The sequence below is a fragment of the Delphinus delphis genome, chromosome 17 (genome assembly GCF_949987515.2).
Source record: "Delphinus delphis chromosome 17, mDelDel1.2, whole genome shotgun sequence".
Taxonomy (NCBI): Eukaryota; Metazoa; Chordata; class Mammalia; order Artiodactyla; family Delphinidae; genus Delphinus; species Delphinus delphis.
Genome location: NC_082699.1, coordinates 17,881,399 through 17,901,062, shown reverse-complemented (window position 1 = coordinate 17,901,062; position 19,664 = coordinate 17,881,399). Strand labels below are relative to the sequence as shown.

The following is a 19,664-nucleotide window of genomic DNA, read 5'->3' as shown; positions in this document are numbered from 1 at the left end:
TCAGAAAAGATGGAATTGAGACTGGAGCACTTGCTCAGAGTTACCATGACTCTGATGCTCCTGAGCTTCAAGTTGTACGATTCATGAGGACATGCTTTTCCCAAGTATACAAACAGATCAACTAGCTTACATAAATGACTGACTCCTGAAGCTATGAGAAGAGAGAAGGAGGTAAGCAGAAGGGCATATCTCCACATCTCAGTTATTCCTGGCAGGAAGAGATTCAGTATGTCCTGCTGCTATTTTTAAGTTTTCTTTTCACAGGGGATCTACTTACCCAGGAGCGCTGTACTCCTCACTGGGGCAGCTGTACTACCGTAAAGCTCTCTTAGCCCAACAAGCTGTTTCTGCAAGCCCTAAACAACTAGATTAGTAGCTGGTTAGATAGATGCGGGGTTCATCTTTCTTTGTACTTTGATGGCACTCTCTCCTTTCATTATAATCCTTAAAATAATTTCTACCTCCGACAGAAGGTATAACTTTTCTTCACTGGTTTAAGCTACTGTGGGTAAGTGGTTTTGTTGAAACCCTCCCTATATTCCACAGTACTTTACATACTAACGTAACACATGGCAAAATTAAACATGAACTGAATAAAAGGGTCAAATAAGGAAAGCTGAAATAAGGAAGTAAGGTGGAGAATATCTTCTCATACGTGTAGTTGATCAAGGACCTAATGTGGGTAGATATATATCATCAGGCAAGACCCTAATGTGGTTGGCTATATCCTGCAGAAAAGGCAACTTAACGTGAAAAATTTCTTATCTCCACTCTCAGCCCCCCAAATGCCTCTTTCTTTTATCTTTTTTTTTTTTTTTTTTTTTTTTTTTTTTGCGGTACGCGGGCCTCTCACTGTTGTGGCCTCTCCCGATGCGGAGCACAGGCTCCAGACGCGCAGGTTCAGCGGCCATGGCTCACGGGCCCAGCCGCTCCGCGGTGTGTGGGATCTTCCCGGACCGGGGCACGAACCCGCGTCCCTTGCATCGGCAGGCAGACTCTCAACCACTGCACCACCAGGGAAGCCCTCTTTTATCTTTCATATGGTGGGTTTTTTTTAACTTTTTTTTATTGGGGTATAGTTGCTTTACAGTGTTGTGCTAGCTCCTGCTGTACAGCGAAGTAAACCAGCCATATGTATACACATATCCCGTCCCACCCAGGTCACCACAGAGCACCGAGTAGAGTTCCCCATGCCATTACAGCAGGTCCACTAGTTATCTGTTTCATACCCAGCGGCGCATATATGTCAATCCCAATCTCGCAATTCATCCCACCCCCTCTTCCCCCGCTGGTGTCCACACGTTTGTTCTCTACATCTATGTCTATTTCTGCTTTGCAAATAGGTTTATCCGTACCATTTTTCTAGATTCCACATATATGCGTTAATGTACGATATTTGTTTTTCTCTTTCTGGCTTACTTCACTCTGTATGACAGTCTCTAGGTCCATCCACGTCTGTACAAATGACCCAATTTCGTTCCCTTTTATGGCTGAGTAATATTCCATTGTGTGTATGTATGTATGTATATATGTGTGTGTGTGTGTGTGTGTGTGTGTGTGTGTGTGTGTGTGTGTGTGTGTGTGTATATGCCACATCTTCTTTATCCATTCCTCTGTTGATGGACATTTGGGTTGCTTCCATGACCTGGCTATTGTAAATAGTGCTGCAGTGAACATTGGGGTGCATGTATCTTTCTGAATTATGGTTTTCTCAGGGTATATGCCCAGTAGTGGGATTGCTGGGTTATATGGTAGTTCAGTTTTTAGATTTTTAAGGAACCTCCATACTGTTCTCCATAGTGGCTGTATCAATTTACATTCCCACCAACAGTGCAAGAGGGTTCCCTTTTCTCCACACCCTCTCCAGCGTTTATTATTTATAGATTTTTTGATGATGGCCATTCTGACTGGTGTGAGGTGATAGCTCGTTGTAGTTCTGATCTGCCTTTCTCTGATAATTAGTGATGTTGAGCATCTTTTCATGTGCTTCTTGGCCATTCATATGTCTTTTTCTGTTATAGTTAATTGCATTCCTATCCAACTTAGTTATCAAAATGAAGAATCTAACACTATTTACTAGTCCTCTCAGACATTTTTCCGTCCTGTTGAGCCTACGTTCAAACCATCTCTGGAATTTCTTCCCCTTTTCTCCAGTCCCCTTGTCATTATGACATCACTGCCTGGTCCCGATGTTCCGAGGCTGCTCTTCAGCCCTCCACATACCTTGTTCCGTAAGCAACAGTGCCACAAGACCACCTGTACTTTGCTGATGTTCTCCGCTGTTCCTAGAATGTTCATTTTCTGCTTTTCTACCTGCAAGGTCCAGTTCAGATGTAGTTATAAAGTTACCGTCTTTGTCCTTCCCTCTTTACCCCCTACCAGTCTTCTCTCTGGAACTCTTTACACTGGGATAATGTCTCAGTTGTGTTTGTGTATCCAGCATGTGGCACACAGTACATAAGCTTTTTTTTTTAATATTTATTTATTTATTTGGGTGTGTTGGGTCTTAGTTGCCACATAAGCTTTTAATAAATGTTAGTTGAATTAACCTGATTGTGCTTGTATTTCTATCCTAGCTTTTTCAAGAAACTTAGGCACTAGCAATTTTGAAACATAACATCTAAACCAAACCACCATCTGTGTGAAATGTTATAGCAAGACACCCTACCCTTCCTGTCCCAGAGAATTTGAAAAAAATTGCTTTAAAGTAAGTCATTTGTCATCCTTAATAGGTTTTGCTTTCTTTTATAAAATGCTTTATCTCTGAGGGAAATTGCTTGAATGTATTCACAAATTAAGAATATAATTGTTTTAAACTAAATATATCTAAGGGACTCTGAGATCAATAAAGGTAAACCTGACACTAAGGTTAAAAATGGACATTAAGCAAATACTTAGTGATGACCTCTCCTATACCAAGAAGGATGGCAGATGAGAGGAAGCATATATCTTCCAAAGGCCTATGATAGGACGATAAGAAATAGATAATACAACAGTGACGATCCTGAAGGGGTACAGATAAGTGGCAGTTTCTGATAATCAGAGGAACACGTTGTTTGCAAAAACTGTTGTCATGACTTGAAAAATACAAACTTTGTGGATGGGTTCTAGGCAAGCACAAAGGTGACAAAGTACTTTCAAAGCTCTAGGACAAGACTTGTATGAAGGTCAGCCCAGAGGATGAGGTGTCTGGTTCAGAGACTGGGGGAGCAGAAGCCAAAGGCCAAATGATAGAGGGCTTTACGAGTCAGGGTAAGATTGAAATGGATTTTTCAAAGTTTCCACTAAACAAAGAGATGAGCCTGGCACTCAGAGATGCCTCTGTTCTCAGGGCATTTGTCAGTCGGGAGGGAATTAGGAAACTGAGCCATTGTGTGGGCGATATCACAGGGAAGTTTGCCCAGAAAACAAAGCCCAGGGTATGCCCCAAATGAGTCTGAGTCACTATACCAACATCCTACCCATCAAAACTAACTTAAAGAGGGCGGGCCCGGTTTCCTGGGAGCCCAGCTGGCCGGGCTAGTCCTCCAGCAAAAAAAAAAACCTAAAAGCCACAACCCGGTAGAATTCCACTCCCAGAGTAAAGGTCACTTGAGGAAACAGCCCTGATTCAGACTTGCACCCTGGAGTGGTTTGGGGAATGTCAGGCTGTGGACCTAGATTAAGAAGAGGTCCGTGACTGGCCGTGTCCTCAGGAGGTGATCAGAAGCAACTGAAACTCCTCTCTGGAGAAAGCTATTCTCTTCGTAGACCTCAAATTATTCCTCCAAGGGATTTATTTCAATACAGTGATCAGTACACAAGGACTATCTGGGAAACAGGACATCGTGATAAAAAAACAGAAACAGCAGACTTAGAAAGCATTGGAGGTATGCGGTAGGGAGTGACACAGTCTGACGTGGTTTACTGCTCTGCATGCCACACTGTGTTGGGAGTTTCTCAAGAACAAGAACCTGTCTTGTTCAACTTTATACTCATTCAAATATTGAGGGCCTCCTGGGTCCCAAGGAGCTTATGATCTGGCAGGGAAGGACAGTGGTGTCATAGGGTAATAAGAGAATGCTGAGTGAGCATCACAGCAGGACCAATCACAAAGTAGATAACTAATAAGAACCTACTGGGGGCTTCCCTGGTGGCGCAGTGGTTGAGAGTCCGCCTGCCGATGCAGGGGACACGGGTTCGTGCCCCGGTCCGGGAAGATCCCACATGCCGCAGAGCAGCTGGGTCCGTGAGCCATGGCCGCTGAGCCTGCGCGTCCGGAGCCTGTGCTCTGCAACGGGAGAGGCCACAGCAGTGAGAGGCCTGCGTACCGCAAAAAAAAAAAAAAAAAAAAAACCTACTGTATAGCACAGGAACTCTACTCAATACTTTGTAACGACCTATACAGGAAAAGAATCTATTAAAAGAATATATATGTATATATATACACATATGTACAGCAGAAACAAATGATTTACATTGTAAATCAACTATATTCCAATAAAAATTTACTAAAAAAAAAAACAAAACCAGGAGCAATCAAAGCTGACTAAGGGAGTCTGGAGAGAATTCCAGCGGAAGTGGAGAGTATTTGCCAGGCGTATGAGATAAAGCACACAGCAAATGCAAAAACCCAGGGTGAGAGAGAACAGTGTTTGTAGCATTCAATTGGGATGAGGGAATGGTAGAAATAAGAGATAAAACTAGAGCTAGAACATGAGAGACCAGGTTATAGAGTTTTGATTTTATCTTATGGGCATTAGTGACTGACAGATTTGCACTTCAGAAAAATTACCTTGGCCACAGGTTGGAGTGTGTTTGGAAAGGTCACAAAACTGGCAGAGAAAACAAGAGGCTTAATCCAGACAACAGGTGATGCTGACGTGAATTGATTGCAGAGTATTGGCATAAATATAGACATACACATCAATGGAACAGAAGGAAGAGTCCAAAGGTAGGGTCAGTTGATTTTCAACAGAGATTCCAGGGCACTTTTAGAAGAAAAGAATATTCAACACGTCGTACTAGAACATTTGAAGAGCCACTTGCAAAAAAGAAAAATCCCACCTCATACCATATACAAACATTAACTCCAGATGAATCATAGACCTAAATTAAGAGTAAAAACTGTGAAACTGCTTTAAGAAAACGAGAAAATCTGACATCTTGAATTTGGCAAAGATTTCTTAACTATGACACAAATTATTGAAAACAATTGATAAAAGAAGATGCTCAACATCGCTAATTACCAGAGAAATGCAAATCAAAACTACAATGAGGTATCACCCCACACCAGTCAGAATGCCAACATTAAAAAGTCCACAAACAGTAAAAATGCTGGAGAGGGTGTGGAGAAAAGGGAATCCTCCTACACCGTTGGTGGGAATGTAAATTGATAGAGTCACTATGGAAAACAGTATGGAGGTTCCTTAAAAAAGTAAAAATAGAGTTACCATATGATTCAGCAATCCCACTCCTGGGCATATATCCAGAGAAAACTCTAATTCAAAAAGATACGTGCACCCCAGTGTTCATAACCCCACTGTTTACAATAGCCAAGAAATGAAAACAACCTAAATGTTCATCGACCGAGGACTGGATAAAGAATATGTAGTGTTTACACACACACACACACACACACACACACACCACACAGCACACAGCACACACACACACACACACACACACACCACAATGGAATATTACTCAGCCATCAAAAAGAATGAAATAACACCATTTGCAGCAACATGGATGGACCTGGAGGTTATCATGCTAAGTGAAGTAAGACAGAGGAAGACAAATATATGATAGCATTTACATGGAATCTAAAATATACAAATGAAATTTACAAAACAGAAACAGACCCATAGACAGACATAGAAAACAAACTTATGGTTACCAAAGGGGAGAGGGTGGGGGGAGGGATGGATGGATGCAGAAGATGTGGTGTATATATATACACAATGGGATACTACTCCACCCTAAAAAGGAATGAAATTTTGCCATTTGCAACAACATGAACAGACTTGGAGGGTTTTATAAGTGGAATAAGTCAGACAGAGTAACACAAATACTGTATGTTATCACTTATATGTGGAATCTAAAAAATAAGACTAGTGAATATAACAAAAGAGAACAGACTTACAGATACAGAGAACAAACTATTGGTTACCAGTGGGGAGAGGGAAGGGGAAAGGGGCAAGATGTGGATAAGGGATTAAAAGATACTACTATGTATAAAATAAGCTACAAATTGTATGGCACAGGGAATATAGCCAATATTTTTTAATACCTACAAATGGAGTATAGTCTTTAAAAATTGTGAATTAATATGTTGTACACCTGAAACTTACATACTGTTGTAAATCAGCTAAACCTCAATAAAAAAATAAATCAGATAAGTGTTTGCCAGAGGGTATGGAGCAGTGGGAACAGGCATGAATAAACTTTCGGAGGTGATGGATATGTTCTTTATCTCGATTATCTTGATTTCACAGATGTGCATGTATATAATTATATATATTCACACATATGTGTGTATATATATGTGTGTGTATGTGTATATAAACTCATTACACACTTTTTTCTTTTGTTCTACATTGCACACTTTAAATAATTTTAGTCCATTTAACATCTTACCTCAATTAAACAGAATTATGAGACTTTCAAATAAAAGATAAAGGATGATGATGGCCTAAAACAGAGTATGAGAACGTAGACACATTTAACTGTAATCAACTTGCTCAGAATCACAGCTGAAAAGTGATAGAGCTTGAATTTAAACCTGAGTGACTGACTCCAAAATTTCATGCCCTCAGTCAATATGCTTATACTTCGAATGACCCCCCCCCCCCATATTCTTGGGTTGGACAACTGAGTAGAGAGCTGTGACCTTCACCGAAACACAAGGAGGAGAAGCAGATTTGGGAGAGGAGATATGTTTATATTCCCCATAGCACCAAGTATGGTAGCTTATATAGTCAATTACTGAGAGGAGATGCAAGCTGAAGTTTTTAGGTGACAATGATAATGAAATATTTAGTGTGATATTTTCTTGGTTCATGAGCTATTGCCTATTGTCAAAAAGCTGGAAAGGAATTTAATATTTTCTAGTCCAGTAAGCTAACCAAATGAATTATTTCTCAACGTCTTTGAAGCGATCACTCCTGACTACCTTCACTGATGGGAATTAACCTAACTCAGACAATTATTGCACTTTTGAATAAACCTTATTATTAACAAGTTATTTCTTCCGAACTGAAATCTGTCTCCTTGTTGGACTGATTTGTGTTGAAGTCTTTACTCCCAGTACTTCAGAATGTGACTGTATTTGGAAATAGAGTGATTGCAGATACAATTAGTCGGTGAGATCCTACTGGCATAGAGTGGACCTTAATCCAACATGAGTGGTGGTGTTCTACGATTGGAGAAGACCCAGAGACACACACGGGGAGAACACCAAGGATTGCCGGGAACCACCAGAAGGTGGAAGAGGCAGGGAAGGAGTCTTCCCTAGGGCCTGTGAAGAGAGCATGATCCTGCTGACAGCTGACGTTGGACTTGTAGCTCCAAAACTGTGACAGAATAAACACCATCCAGTTTGTGGTTATTTGTTACAGCAGCCCTAAGAAACTAATACACACTGCTCACCTCTTTTTTCTAGTTCTGCCATCTGGAGACACATAGACTTAATCCTAGTTCCTTCTCCAGATGTTTCCAAATGTTTTGAGAACATATTTCTCTTTCAGGAAAACATCTCCCCCACTGGTATTTTACATGACACATTTTCATATCCTTTCGTCATTCTTTTGTAGGGTCAAGATTTTCAAGGATGCTTTAAAGTGTGGTAACCAGAATTGATCTTACTCCTTCAAATACTCTGATAGACAGAGAGAATGGAATTTACTCTCTGGTTTAGGTCAGAGAAGTTTAAGCTGTTTCTCACAGCTCTAGGAATTCCTTGGAGGTACCTCAGGGACACACTTGAATATATTTCATATTGATGTTCTGCATATGTTTGCGTTAGGAGAAAGGGTTTGCTGTTTAGAACAAATTTGAAAAACGCTGGTTTAGACACTGCTTTTAGTAACACCTGTGATTGAATTCACTTTTTTGGGCAGCCACATCACACATGATTTTGATTGGTAAAGCTATGTTTTTCATTTTGCTTATATCTGTATAGGTTTTTTTTTAAATTATTATTATTGTTTGGTCCCAAGTAAAGTATGTTACTTATTTGTGTAAGGCGTCATCTTGTTTAGTCCTGCCATTCTATTGAGCCTTGTGTTTTTTGTTTTCTTTTTCCATCTTGCAACATACTCTCTGCCTCCTTTTCTGTATCACCTTGAAGCATTTGTTCTACCTCTTTTGATGTTTAAAACAAGCAAAGGACAGCAGTTTACAGAATCCTATTTAGTATCTGTAGCTCAGTGTATTCTTTAAACTATCTAATACTTTTCTGTCACACATTAAACTATCACCACTCAGGCCATATTCCTCTCTAGCTTTATCAAAGAAAGGAGATGCCGGTTTTCTGGGGCAACTTGTTTTTGGTGGGTTTATGCTGGTTCAAAATGATCAGTCCTTTGGTTTCTATTTGAATTACTAAATTCTACATATTGCCAGGCAATTTCTGATCTATTGAAATGTACACATTCCACTCTAAAAAATGTATCTTGAGTAACCAAAAGGTGAGTGTGTCACCATGGGGGTGCACTGCTCCCATCTCCCTTTGTGCGATAACTTGCTGGTCAGGTGCAAGCAGTGCAGTTAGCTGGTGTCCACCAACTGTAGCCTTTCAGGGATAATCTGCCTCTGTTTTTAGAGCCAGTCACCCTTTTCCCAAGCATCCCCCAGCCAGTAACTGAGCATGTGGTGGCCTGGCCCCTTCAGCTCAAAGTGGGACTTCTCTAATAAGTAATCTTTGCTCTAGGTCTTCCCATTAGGGTGGTGAGACTTTGTCAGGTCTGCCTCTCTGCATCTTGTGCTCTCCCTACCCAAATCGGCTTCCTGCTCCCTTTCCCTTCCCAGGTTTCAGATCTGCATCTTGGCTTGGTTTTCCCAGCCCCATCCGTCTTTATCTTTCAAGCACTACACAACCCCCTCCCCTCAACAAACCTCTCACACCCCTAACTCAGTGTCTGCTTCCCGCACAACCCGAATCAACAGAGTTGGCACTGGGTGTTGTCAAGAAGATGATAAGATGGAGTTTTGCGACCCAGTCACTCACTCGCCCTGACAATGAGGTGGTGACTTGGAAGAATGTTCCATTGGAGGAGACTGCCTTGGACAGTGCAATGGTTCAAGCCTTTGGAAAATATGAGAGAACAATGAATATAAGGACGATGGAATTGGCTGGTCGTTACTAGATTGTGTTGACCTCTGTCTTGGTCAGTTTGGGCTGCCATAACAAAATCCCATAGATGAGCGGATGAAACAACAGAAATTAGTTTCTCACAGTGTTGGAGGCTGGGAACTCTAAGATCAAGGTGTTGGCAAAGTGGATTTCATTCTGAAGCCTCTTCTGGTAGGCAGCTGCCATCCTCTGCTCACAGGATCTCGTCTTCATGAGCTCACAGAGAGACAGAGAGAGAGAGCTCTCTACCCTCTTAGCAATGTTCTATATATTTTAATATATATTATATATAATTATTGAATATATATAATATATTCAATATAATATATATATTATATATTCAATATTATATATATAATATATTCAATATTATATAGATAGATAGATAGATAGATAGATATTTTTTTTTTTTTGGCTGAGCCACACAGCCTACGGGATCTCAGTTCCCCGACCAGGGATTGAACCTGGGCCATGGCAGTGAAAACCCAGAATCCTAATCACTAGGCCACCAGGGAACTCCCTATAATACGGTATTATTAACAGTAATCATGCTGTACATTAGACCCCCAGAACTTATTCATCTTACTGGAAGTTTGCACTCTTTGACTAAAATCTCCCCATTTCCCCTACCTCCAGCCCCTAGTAACCACCAACATTCTGCTCTCTGTTTCTATGAGTTCAGCTTTTTTATATTCTACATTTGAGTGATATCATATCATACAGTATTTGTTTTTTTCTGTCTGACATTTCATTTAGCATAATGCCCTCAAGGTCCATCCCTGTTGAAGCAAATGGCAAGATTTCCTTTTTTGTTTTGGGTGGAAAAGATTCCATTATATATATATATATATATATATATATATATATATATATATATATATATATATATATATATATATATATACATATATCACAATTTCTTTGTCCATTCATCTATAGAGGGACATTTATGTTGTTTCCACGTCTTGGTGATTGTGAATAATGCTACAGTGATCATGGGAGTGCAGATATCTCCTTGAGATCCTGATTTAATTTCCTTTGGATATATACCCAGAAGTGGAATTGTTGGATCATGTGGTAGTTCTATTTTTTATCTTATTTTTTAAATAAATTTATTTATTTTTTATTTATTTATTTTTTGCTGCGCTGGGTCTTTGTTGCTGCACGCAGTCTTTCTCTAGTTGCGGTGAGCGGGGGCTACTCTCCGTTGCAGTGCGTGGGCTTCTCATTGCAGTGGCTTTTCGTTGCAGAGCATAGGTTCTAGGCGCGCAGGCTTCAGTAGTTGTGGCACACAGCCTTAGTAGTTGTGGCACACAGGCTTAGTTGCTCCGCGGCATGTGGGATCTTCCTGGACCAGGGCTCGAACCTGTGTCCCCTGCATTGGCAGGCAGATTCTTAACCACTGTGCCACCAGGGAAGCCCCTTCTTGAGGATTTTTATATCTGTATTTATCAGTGATGTTGGCCTGTAGCTTTATATCTTGTAGTGTCCTTATCTGGCTTTAGTATCAGGGTAATGCCGGCCCCATAAAATTGAGTTTGGGAGTATTCCCTCTTCAATTTTTGGAAGAGTTTGAGAGGATCAGCATTAATTCTTCTTTAAATATTTAGTAGAATTCACCAAAGAAACCATTTGGTCCCAGGTTTTTTTTTTTTTTTTGGTTGGGAGACTTTGGTTACTGAACCAATCTCCTTACTCATTATTGATCTGCTCAGATTTTCTATTCCTTCATGATTCAAGTCTTGGCAGGTTATATGTTTCTAGGAATTTAACCATTTCTCCTAGTTTATTCAATTTGTTGGCATATTATTCTTAATAATACCCTACCCATATCTTGCCCCTCCCCCTCCCTCTCTCCTTTAGTTTGTTCTCTTTATCTGTAAGTCTGCTACTTATTTTGTTATATTCACTAGTTTATTATTTAGATTCCTCATAAGTGATAGCATACAGTATTTGCCTTTCTCTGACTTATCTCACTAAGCATAATACCCCCCAAATTCATCCATGTTGTTGCAAATGGCAAATTTTCATTCTTTTTTATGATTGAGTAGTATTCCATTTTGTGTGTGTGTGTGTGTGTGTGTGACATCTTCTTTATCCATCCGTGTATGGACACTTAGTCTGCTTCCATATCTTGGCTATTGTAAATAATGCTGCTGTGAACATTGGGGTGCATGTATCTTTTCTAATTAGAGATATATACCCAGGAGTGGAATTTCTGGGTCATATGGTTGTTCTATTTTCAGCTTTTTGAGGACGCTCCATACTGTTTTCCACAGTAGCTGCCCCAATTGACATTTCCACCACCAGTGTACATGGACTCCCTTCTGTCTACATCCTAAGGAGTCTTAATTATTGTAATAACGGTCTAGATTTGCAGCTGAAGGGGCTTGAACTTCAGAGAATTCTGGAGATGGTTAGAACATAGAGCCCCAAAGGAGTAAAACAGAAGCAACCAATGAGAATATTGCTCATTATATATCATTAAATGAAAGCGAGAGTAAACCTAATGTACAGCGTAGTGACTATAGTTAAAAATAATGTATTATGTACTTGAAATTTGCTAAGTGTAAATCTCAAGTGTCTCTCACACACACACACAGACACACACACATACAAATGGTAACTATGGGAGGTTATAGATATGTTAATTAGTTTGGTTGTGGTAATCATTTCACAGTGTATACATATCAATGTATCAGAACATCACATTGTACACCTTAAATATATAACATTTTATTTGTCATAAATAAATGCAAGAATGGGTGAACAGGAGGCTGAGCTTGATAAAATGTGGTCAGCTCGATAAAATTACATGACTTGCCATGTTTTCAGACAAGAAACACTATTTAGACCCAGGACCCATGGACCGTAAGGCTGGTTCCAGCCCCCAGAGGAAGAAACCTGCAGCACCATGTCAAGTAGCTCCTATAACGATACCCCCAGTTCTTCACCGAAGTTACCTGCAGTTAGTTAGTCAGGTGATTATACAGTGAGGAAAGGAGGATACCCAGACATTTCTTGGACTGCTGGACAGAAGAAGCCTGAAATGCCATCATGGCTGCCCTATCAGAGAGGTCATACATGGGGGTGTCAAGAAATAAATAGGGTCCTTGGCAACTTCTAGTTTACAGTGGGCCCACTGGGTCTGTGACCCTGCTCTGTGGTTACTCCCCCATACCTGGATGTATACCTGGGATTGACTTAGATGGCAGTTGAAGTAAACCTTATACGAGTCCATCAGGAGTGGTGCGGTCAAAGCCACCATATTGGCTAAGGCCAAGAGGAAGCCCCTGCTACTGTCCCCCACCACTTGGCCAAAGTAGAATGTCTTTTTTAAAAGTCACAAACTTCTTCAGCCAAGATGAAGTAGCCAGGATCAATTTAAAGAAGTAAAAGAACAGAAAAGAATGGAAAGAACTAAAAAGCTAGATGAAATATATGAAACGATGGTTTCCAAAACATGGGCTCTCAGGCAAGAAAGGAAGTGGTCCTGAGAGAAGGGAAACGGATGTGGCAAACCCTACACTCAGCACAGCTCTCTGCCTGGCGAGTGTTTCCAGGCTGCTGTGCAGAGAGGGGAACCGGGTGGAGCCCAGCAGCCTCCTGATGTGAGGAGACAAAGCTGGAAGGCAGGGGAGGCCCAGGGTAGCGAGAGATGTCAGGTCCAAGCTCTGGGGAGCAGAAGCACCGTGGAGAGAGCTCCAGTACCACTTGCTGGTGGCAGCCAGCAAGTCCTCAGCGTGTGAGGAGCCCATCTGGGGCTGGGGAAGGAACGGCCCAAAAAGAGCAACTCCCAGAGATCATGAAAAGCTGGGACGAGTTTGTGTTCTCACCAGCCAGAGTGGAAAACCCTGTAATTCCTGGGCCTAGGGTGGAATATTCAAGAGAGCATTGCCTAAGTAGTGAGGAAAAATGAATCCCAAACTCTGTGCCCACCACAAAAAGCCCAGAAGGCAAGTGTCAAGTGGATCAAACTCTTTCCAAGCAACTTCATTGCATTACAGAACAAAGCCGTAGAATATTTGTAGAAATATATATGTGTGTCTTCTCATTATTCTCATTTTGATGCTCCCGGAATTACATCTGTAGCTCAGTCTTCCTCTATTCACAAAGCTGAACAGATTTTCATGAGCTCGTGGATGCTGCCCAGCGACGGAAGAGATAATGTTTTATATCTCTGTCTCTTTAAGAAAAAATTATAACTTCTTTCACTATAGCATTGCTGAGTGTTAAATCAATTCAACTCAGTCTCCTTCCAGTAAGATTTGGAATGGAGCCAGAATTCATGTTTTAGGGGAATAAAGCTCTCCCAGACGATTCTGACACAGAGCCAGAATCATCTGAGGATGACTGGTTTAACGCATTTCCAAGTTTCTTAGGTTATGAGCAATGTTATTTCTCCTTTTCCAGAAGGACAGAGACAAAGTAATTTTCAGCTGTAACTCAGTATCAGGAGTGTAAATACTTGTCTGGGAGAATAACACAACAAGGGAACAACAACAATATGTACAAACTTTAATTCTCTTGCAGAAAGAGAGGAAGTTATTTAAACTGCTAACTAAAAATTAAGAGGAAATACAATTCCTATTTAGAATAAATATGGGATTTTAGTTGAGAGAATTGTTTTGAGATCAGTGACAAATCTCCCCAGTCATCAAAAAGGAATTTTAGATTATTTTTACACTTGATCTTAGCCAAAAGTCTGAGAAGCGATTCAGATAATTTTTAATGTTTGCAAACATCCTTCCCATTTCTCCATGTTTCAAGCTAGACCCGGGCTTTGTATTAGGGCTATTTCTGTTTGCAAGTAAAACTAACTTAAGCTAAAAGGGATTAGTTGGTTTATAAAACCAGAGCATCAGAGGTGGCACTGGCTTCAGAAAAGCTGGAAACAGGGCTCAAAGGTGGTGGTAGTCTGGGCTCTGTCTTCCCCTCCCAGCTCTGCTTGGCTTTTATTCTACAAATTCTCCCCAAATGGTGAGCAAGAAGGTCACTGACAGCTATACTTCCCAGCTTCGCAGCCCCAAGAAAACCCTTTCCCAGTGTTTGTAAAGCCATCTTAAAGTGGACTCTGCTTGTTCTTTTTTGGATCTTATGTCTGCAACACCCCTCAGTCATCACTGAGCCTGGGGGTACCGGGTACTTTGACAAGTCTGGGTCTCGTGGCTGCCCCTGTGGCAGTGAGTTTACAGCCCCATCAGGACCACGTGAAATTGGCAAGGAGTATCCCAACACAATGAGAATGAGGTTGGGGTACTGAATGGGCAGAAGACATCTACCTACAACGGTCCACTGCAGGATGTTCGTATTGCCCAAACGGCAGATAGCAGATTGCCATTTGTGTGCGTACTTATCTAAAATACTCCAACCTGTGAGGTTGTGTATGAATATAAAATATCTGGCGAGTGGGGAGAGACGTAGCAGCTGAGGAAAGCCCTGCCATCCAGGTTTCAGTGGCTTATGTCTAAGCTTTTTTTTTTTTTTCCAGGTATAATTGACATATTATTAGTTTCAAGTGTACAATATACGGTTCGATATTTGTATATATTGTATATATTCCAAAAGGATAAACACAAAAGGTCTGGTTAATATCCATCAGCACACATATTTACAAATTATTTTTCTTGTGATGAGAAATTTCTAAGATTTACTCTTTTAGCAGCTTTCAAATGTACAACACAGTATTATTAACTATAGTCGCTGTATCGTACATTACATCCCCAGGACTTGTTTTATAACTGGAGGTTTGTACCTCTGGACTCCCCCTTCACCCATTTTGCCTACCCCACCTCCTCCCCGCCCCCGGGCAACCACCAATCTGTTCTCTGTCTGAGTTTGGGAATTTTTTTTCGTTTCCTTTTTTAGACTTCAAATATAAGTGAAATTACATGATATTTGTCTTTCTCGCTTATTTCACTTAGCATAATGCCCGCAAGTTCCATCCATGTTGTCACAAATGGCAAGGCTTCCTTCTTTATGGTTCAATAATATTCCATTGTGTATATGTATATATACCACATTTTCTTTAGCCCACTTTTCCCACATTTCTACACTTCCCCTAGGCCTTTTGTACCTTATATGAGCATTTTTTCACTATTGGAAAGAAAATAAATATTTGCTAAGTGATGCTTAAATGGTGATGGAAAGCTATTTTTTTTCTTTTATTATGTTTGTTGGGACTCAATCTACTCAACTTGACAGAGTAAAACCTGCTTTCTGGCATTTTGTTAACAAAGTCAGTATTAACCTATATTTTATCATCAATTGTATTTTCTATTGAGGAATGTTTGAAAGATATTGATAAGAGCCATCATAAGGTATTGATAAGAGATGTTTCATAGAGATATTCATTGTATATTTTAGAGGTAAATTATATGTATTTGTCCTCAATTCACTTGAATTCTACTATTTAAAACGATGGATATGGGACGTCCCTGGTGGTCCAGTGGTTGGGACTCCACGCTTCCAATGCAGGAGGGGCGTGATTTTGATCCCTGGTCGGGGAACTAGGATCCCGCATGCTGTGTGGTGAGGCCAAAAAAAAAAAACAAAGAGAATGGTTAGGTGTCTAATACACAAACACATTTATGATTACCATTATGGGATATAAATGATATATTAAGTTGCATAATGATTTAAGTTCCATTCAAGCAATAGATTTGAAGGTAAAAATGGTATGACATATAAAGTTCCTGTATGTAATATGTTAAAATAGAAAACTAATTATGAGCTTGCATAGAATGATGTGTCACTTACAATGGATTTATTTCTAGGATCTAACAATTCAAAGACAAAGGGCTGGAGGTGACCTGTTATTCAACACTTCAGTAAAACCAGCAAAGATACTACTAAATGCTAATTCAAGCACATTTTCAAGTTTGTACTGTTTTATAATAAATCTTAGACAAGATAGGTTAAATATAGGATGCTAATTGAATCTTATAAATTATTAAAACTGTGCTAAATATCCTAGAGCTTACATAAAATATAGCTCGATGATAGACACTAGACAATATATTACTTGAGGAGTACAATTGAGAATGACAGGATTTGTGCTAGAATTAGTAACCTAGAAGTAATTTTCAAAATTCAACTTATGATAATTGAGATTATATACATTATGCATCATTATCTTCACATAGCAATATAGTGGGGGACTTCCCTGGTGGTCCAGTGGTTAAGACTCTGAACTTCCAATGCAAGGGGCACGGGTTTGATCCCTGGTCAGGGAAGTAAGATCCCACATGCTGCGCAGCATGGTAAAAAAATAATAATAATAAAATAAAATACTAGAAGGGGAAGTTCCCTGGTGGCCTAGAGGTTAGGAGTCCAGGATTTCACTGCCATGGCCCGGGTTCAATCCCTGGTCGGGGTACTGAGATCCTGCAAGCCACACAGCGTGGCCAACAAAAAATAAATAATAAAATAACATAAATATGTTACTAGAAGAAAGTGATTCTGTACGTATTAGAAAAGTCACAAAAACAGAAGCTCACTGTAGTGAACACCAGGTGATTATTAGAAGACATTCCTAATCATCTGATTTTGAGATGTCGTGCTCAACTGTAAAAATGGATAACTTGAAATTATAAAACTTTTATCTTGGCATCAATATTTAGGATCCTTAATTAATAAATCAAATGATTTACAGTGATTCATAAAATAAATAATTTAGCATATCAACTAGATTAGTATTAACTTTTAAAAAGAACGAAGGTAACAGACCAGTTAGAAAAGTCATAAATTCCAAGTCTTAAAAATAATTTTTTCTCTTATAACTTTTAATACAGTTGGTAAACTGCTACAAGTGCAGGAAAGTAAAGTGCAACTAATTGTAAAGATAATAAAACCACCCATAATTCCACTTCTCAGAGATAACTTTAGCCTTGGATTGAAATCAAGCATAAAAAAGCAGTGTGATTCAGCATCTTAGGTCATAGGAGAATGTCACATTAAGACAACAGTGAGGGACTTCCCTGGTGGTCCAGTAGGTAAGACCCTGCGCTCCCAATGCAGGGTGCCTCGGTTCAATCCTTCGTCAGGGAACTAGATCCCGCATGCATGCCACAACTAAGAGTTCACGTGCTGCAACAAAGAAGTCCACATATTGCAGCTAAGACCTGGTGCAGCCAAAAAAAAAAAAGAGACAACAATGTGATATTAATACCACTATGCACCACTTAATTAGAATTAGCTAAAATCCAAAGCACTGACAACACCAAATGCTGACAAGCTGTGGAACAATAGGAATTCTCATTTATTGCTAGTGGGAATACAAGTGATACAGCCACTTTGGAAGGCAGTTTGGTGGTTCCTTACAAACTAAATAACATCTTACCATATGATCCAGCAATCACTCTTCTTGGTGTTTATGCAAAGAAGTTGAAAACTTATGTCCACACAAAAACCTGCTCTTGAATGTTTAGAGCAGATTTTTAAAAAAATTTTTATTGAAGTATAGTTGATGTACAATATTGTGTTACTTTCAGGTGTACAGCAAAGTAATTCGGTTTTTTATATATATATATATATATATATATACACACACACACACACACACACACACACACACATATATTCTTTTTCAGCTTCTTTTCCATTACAGGTTATTATAAAATATAGAATATAGATAGAATATAGTTCCCTGTGCTATACAGTGGGTCCTTGTTGTTTATGTATTTTTTTTAGCATTATTTTTTAAAATTAATTTATTTTTGGCTGCGTTAGGTCTTCGTTGCTGCCCGTGGGCTTTCTCTAGCTGCAGAGAGTGGGGACTACTCTTCGTTGTGGTGCATGGGCTTAGTACCTCTGTACCTCTGTACTAAGAAAGGATAATAATTACTTACTTTAGAGCATTGTTATAAGACTTAAATCAGCTAATACATTAAAGTGCTTCTAGTAAATTATCTATAAATGTCAGTCATTATTAATTCAACCTGCTCCTTCCTCATTAAGATGCATTAAAGAGTTCTCATTCAATTTTATAGTATTCTGTTTTAAATTTTGGTATTTTAACTTTACTGTAATCATTGTGTATGAATTTCCTATGGCTGCTGTAACAAATTATCACAAACTTGCTGGCTTAAAACAACAGAAATTTATCATCTTACAGTTCTGAAGTCAGAAGTCCAAAATCAAGGTGTTGGCAGGACCATTGTCCCTCTGGTGGCTCCAGGGGAGAACGCTTCCTTGCCTCTTCCACCTCTTGGGGTGGAGGGCAGGGCGATGTCCCAAGTGTTCCTTCGCTTCTGTATACTGTCTTCAGTGTGTCTGTTCCCAAACTCCCCCAACGCTTATAATTGCATTTAGGTCCCACCCTGATAATCCAGGATAAGTTCCTCCTTTCAAGATCCTTACCTCCATCACATCTTTTGTTATAAAAGATAATGTTCACTCTTTAGGGATTAGGACAAGGACATGTCTTTTCAGCGGCCACCATCAGTCCACTACGCATGGCAAAGTGGGCTGCAATAGCCTTTTGCCATCTTGTGTAGGAACCCAACACCACTTAGCATATTGTTTCCCTGAGGGAATGAGATTGACATTCCACAGGCCAAATAATTTCTACAAGTAAACATTTTCTTAATTTTTTAAAAAGTATTTGAAATGTTTTACTGGTTTTAAAATTTTTTTTCAAGAGTGGTAGGTGCTTGCTGAAGATGTTGAAGAGGCGTCTATGATTTGGTACACAAACCACACTTCTTGAAGCTCTCTGCATATCTCTTCTCAGCGTTCATTTCCTCAGCTTCAATGTCATTTCTCTGACATTGTTGTCTAAACCAGCACCACTGCCCTGGTCCCAGTCTCATTCCCAGTCACCTTTTTATTCCTTTCATTGCCTTTGTTTCTAGTCCTCTGAAGTTCACCTTCTTCCTCCCCCGCCCCACCCCTCCATTCCCTCCTGTTCTCCATATACACATATAACCTGAGCTCACCCTCTAATAGACAGGACAAAATACTACCCTTATGTTGTGCTAGAACTTGTTTTTATTTCCCCTCCATTCCCCTTCCCTCTCTTCCTTCTTCCTTCTTATTTTATATATTCCTTCCTTTCTTTTCAAGTTCTTTGTCTACTTGCTTATTACTTGTCATTGTTTTCCTCCCACCTGGAATATGATTGTTCCTCAGTACATGTTTTTCAAATGAATGAGTGAATGAATGAACTAAGGTAAAAGTTTCTCCCTTCCTGTCCCTTTTCTCCCAGCCCTTGAGGGTAATGAATATAAACAGTCTGGTCCCTATGTTTTTAGCTACTTTTCTACCCTTTTACTATGTAAATATATACACACAGCCTGGGTCCACTCTCTAATGTATAACACTACATGCT

General features: G+C 39.8%; 1 pseudogene; it reads right to left on the bottom strand.

The window, feature by feature from the left end:
- Positions 1–13,905: 13,905 nt before the first annotated feature.
- On the bottom strand, positions 13,906–14,051 carry LOC132413409 (U2 spliceosomal RNA; annotated as a pseudogene).
- Positions 14,052–19,664: the final 5,613 nt, after the last annotated feature.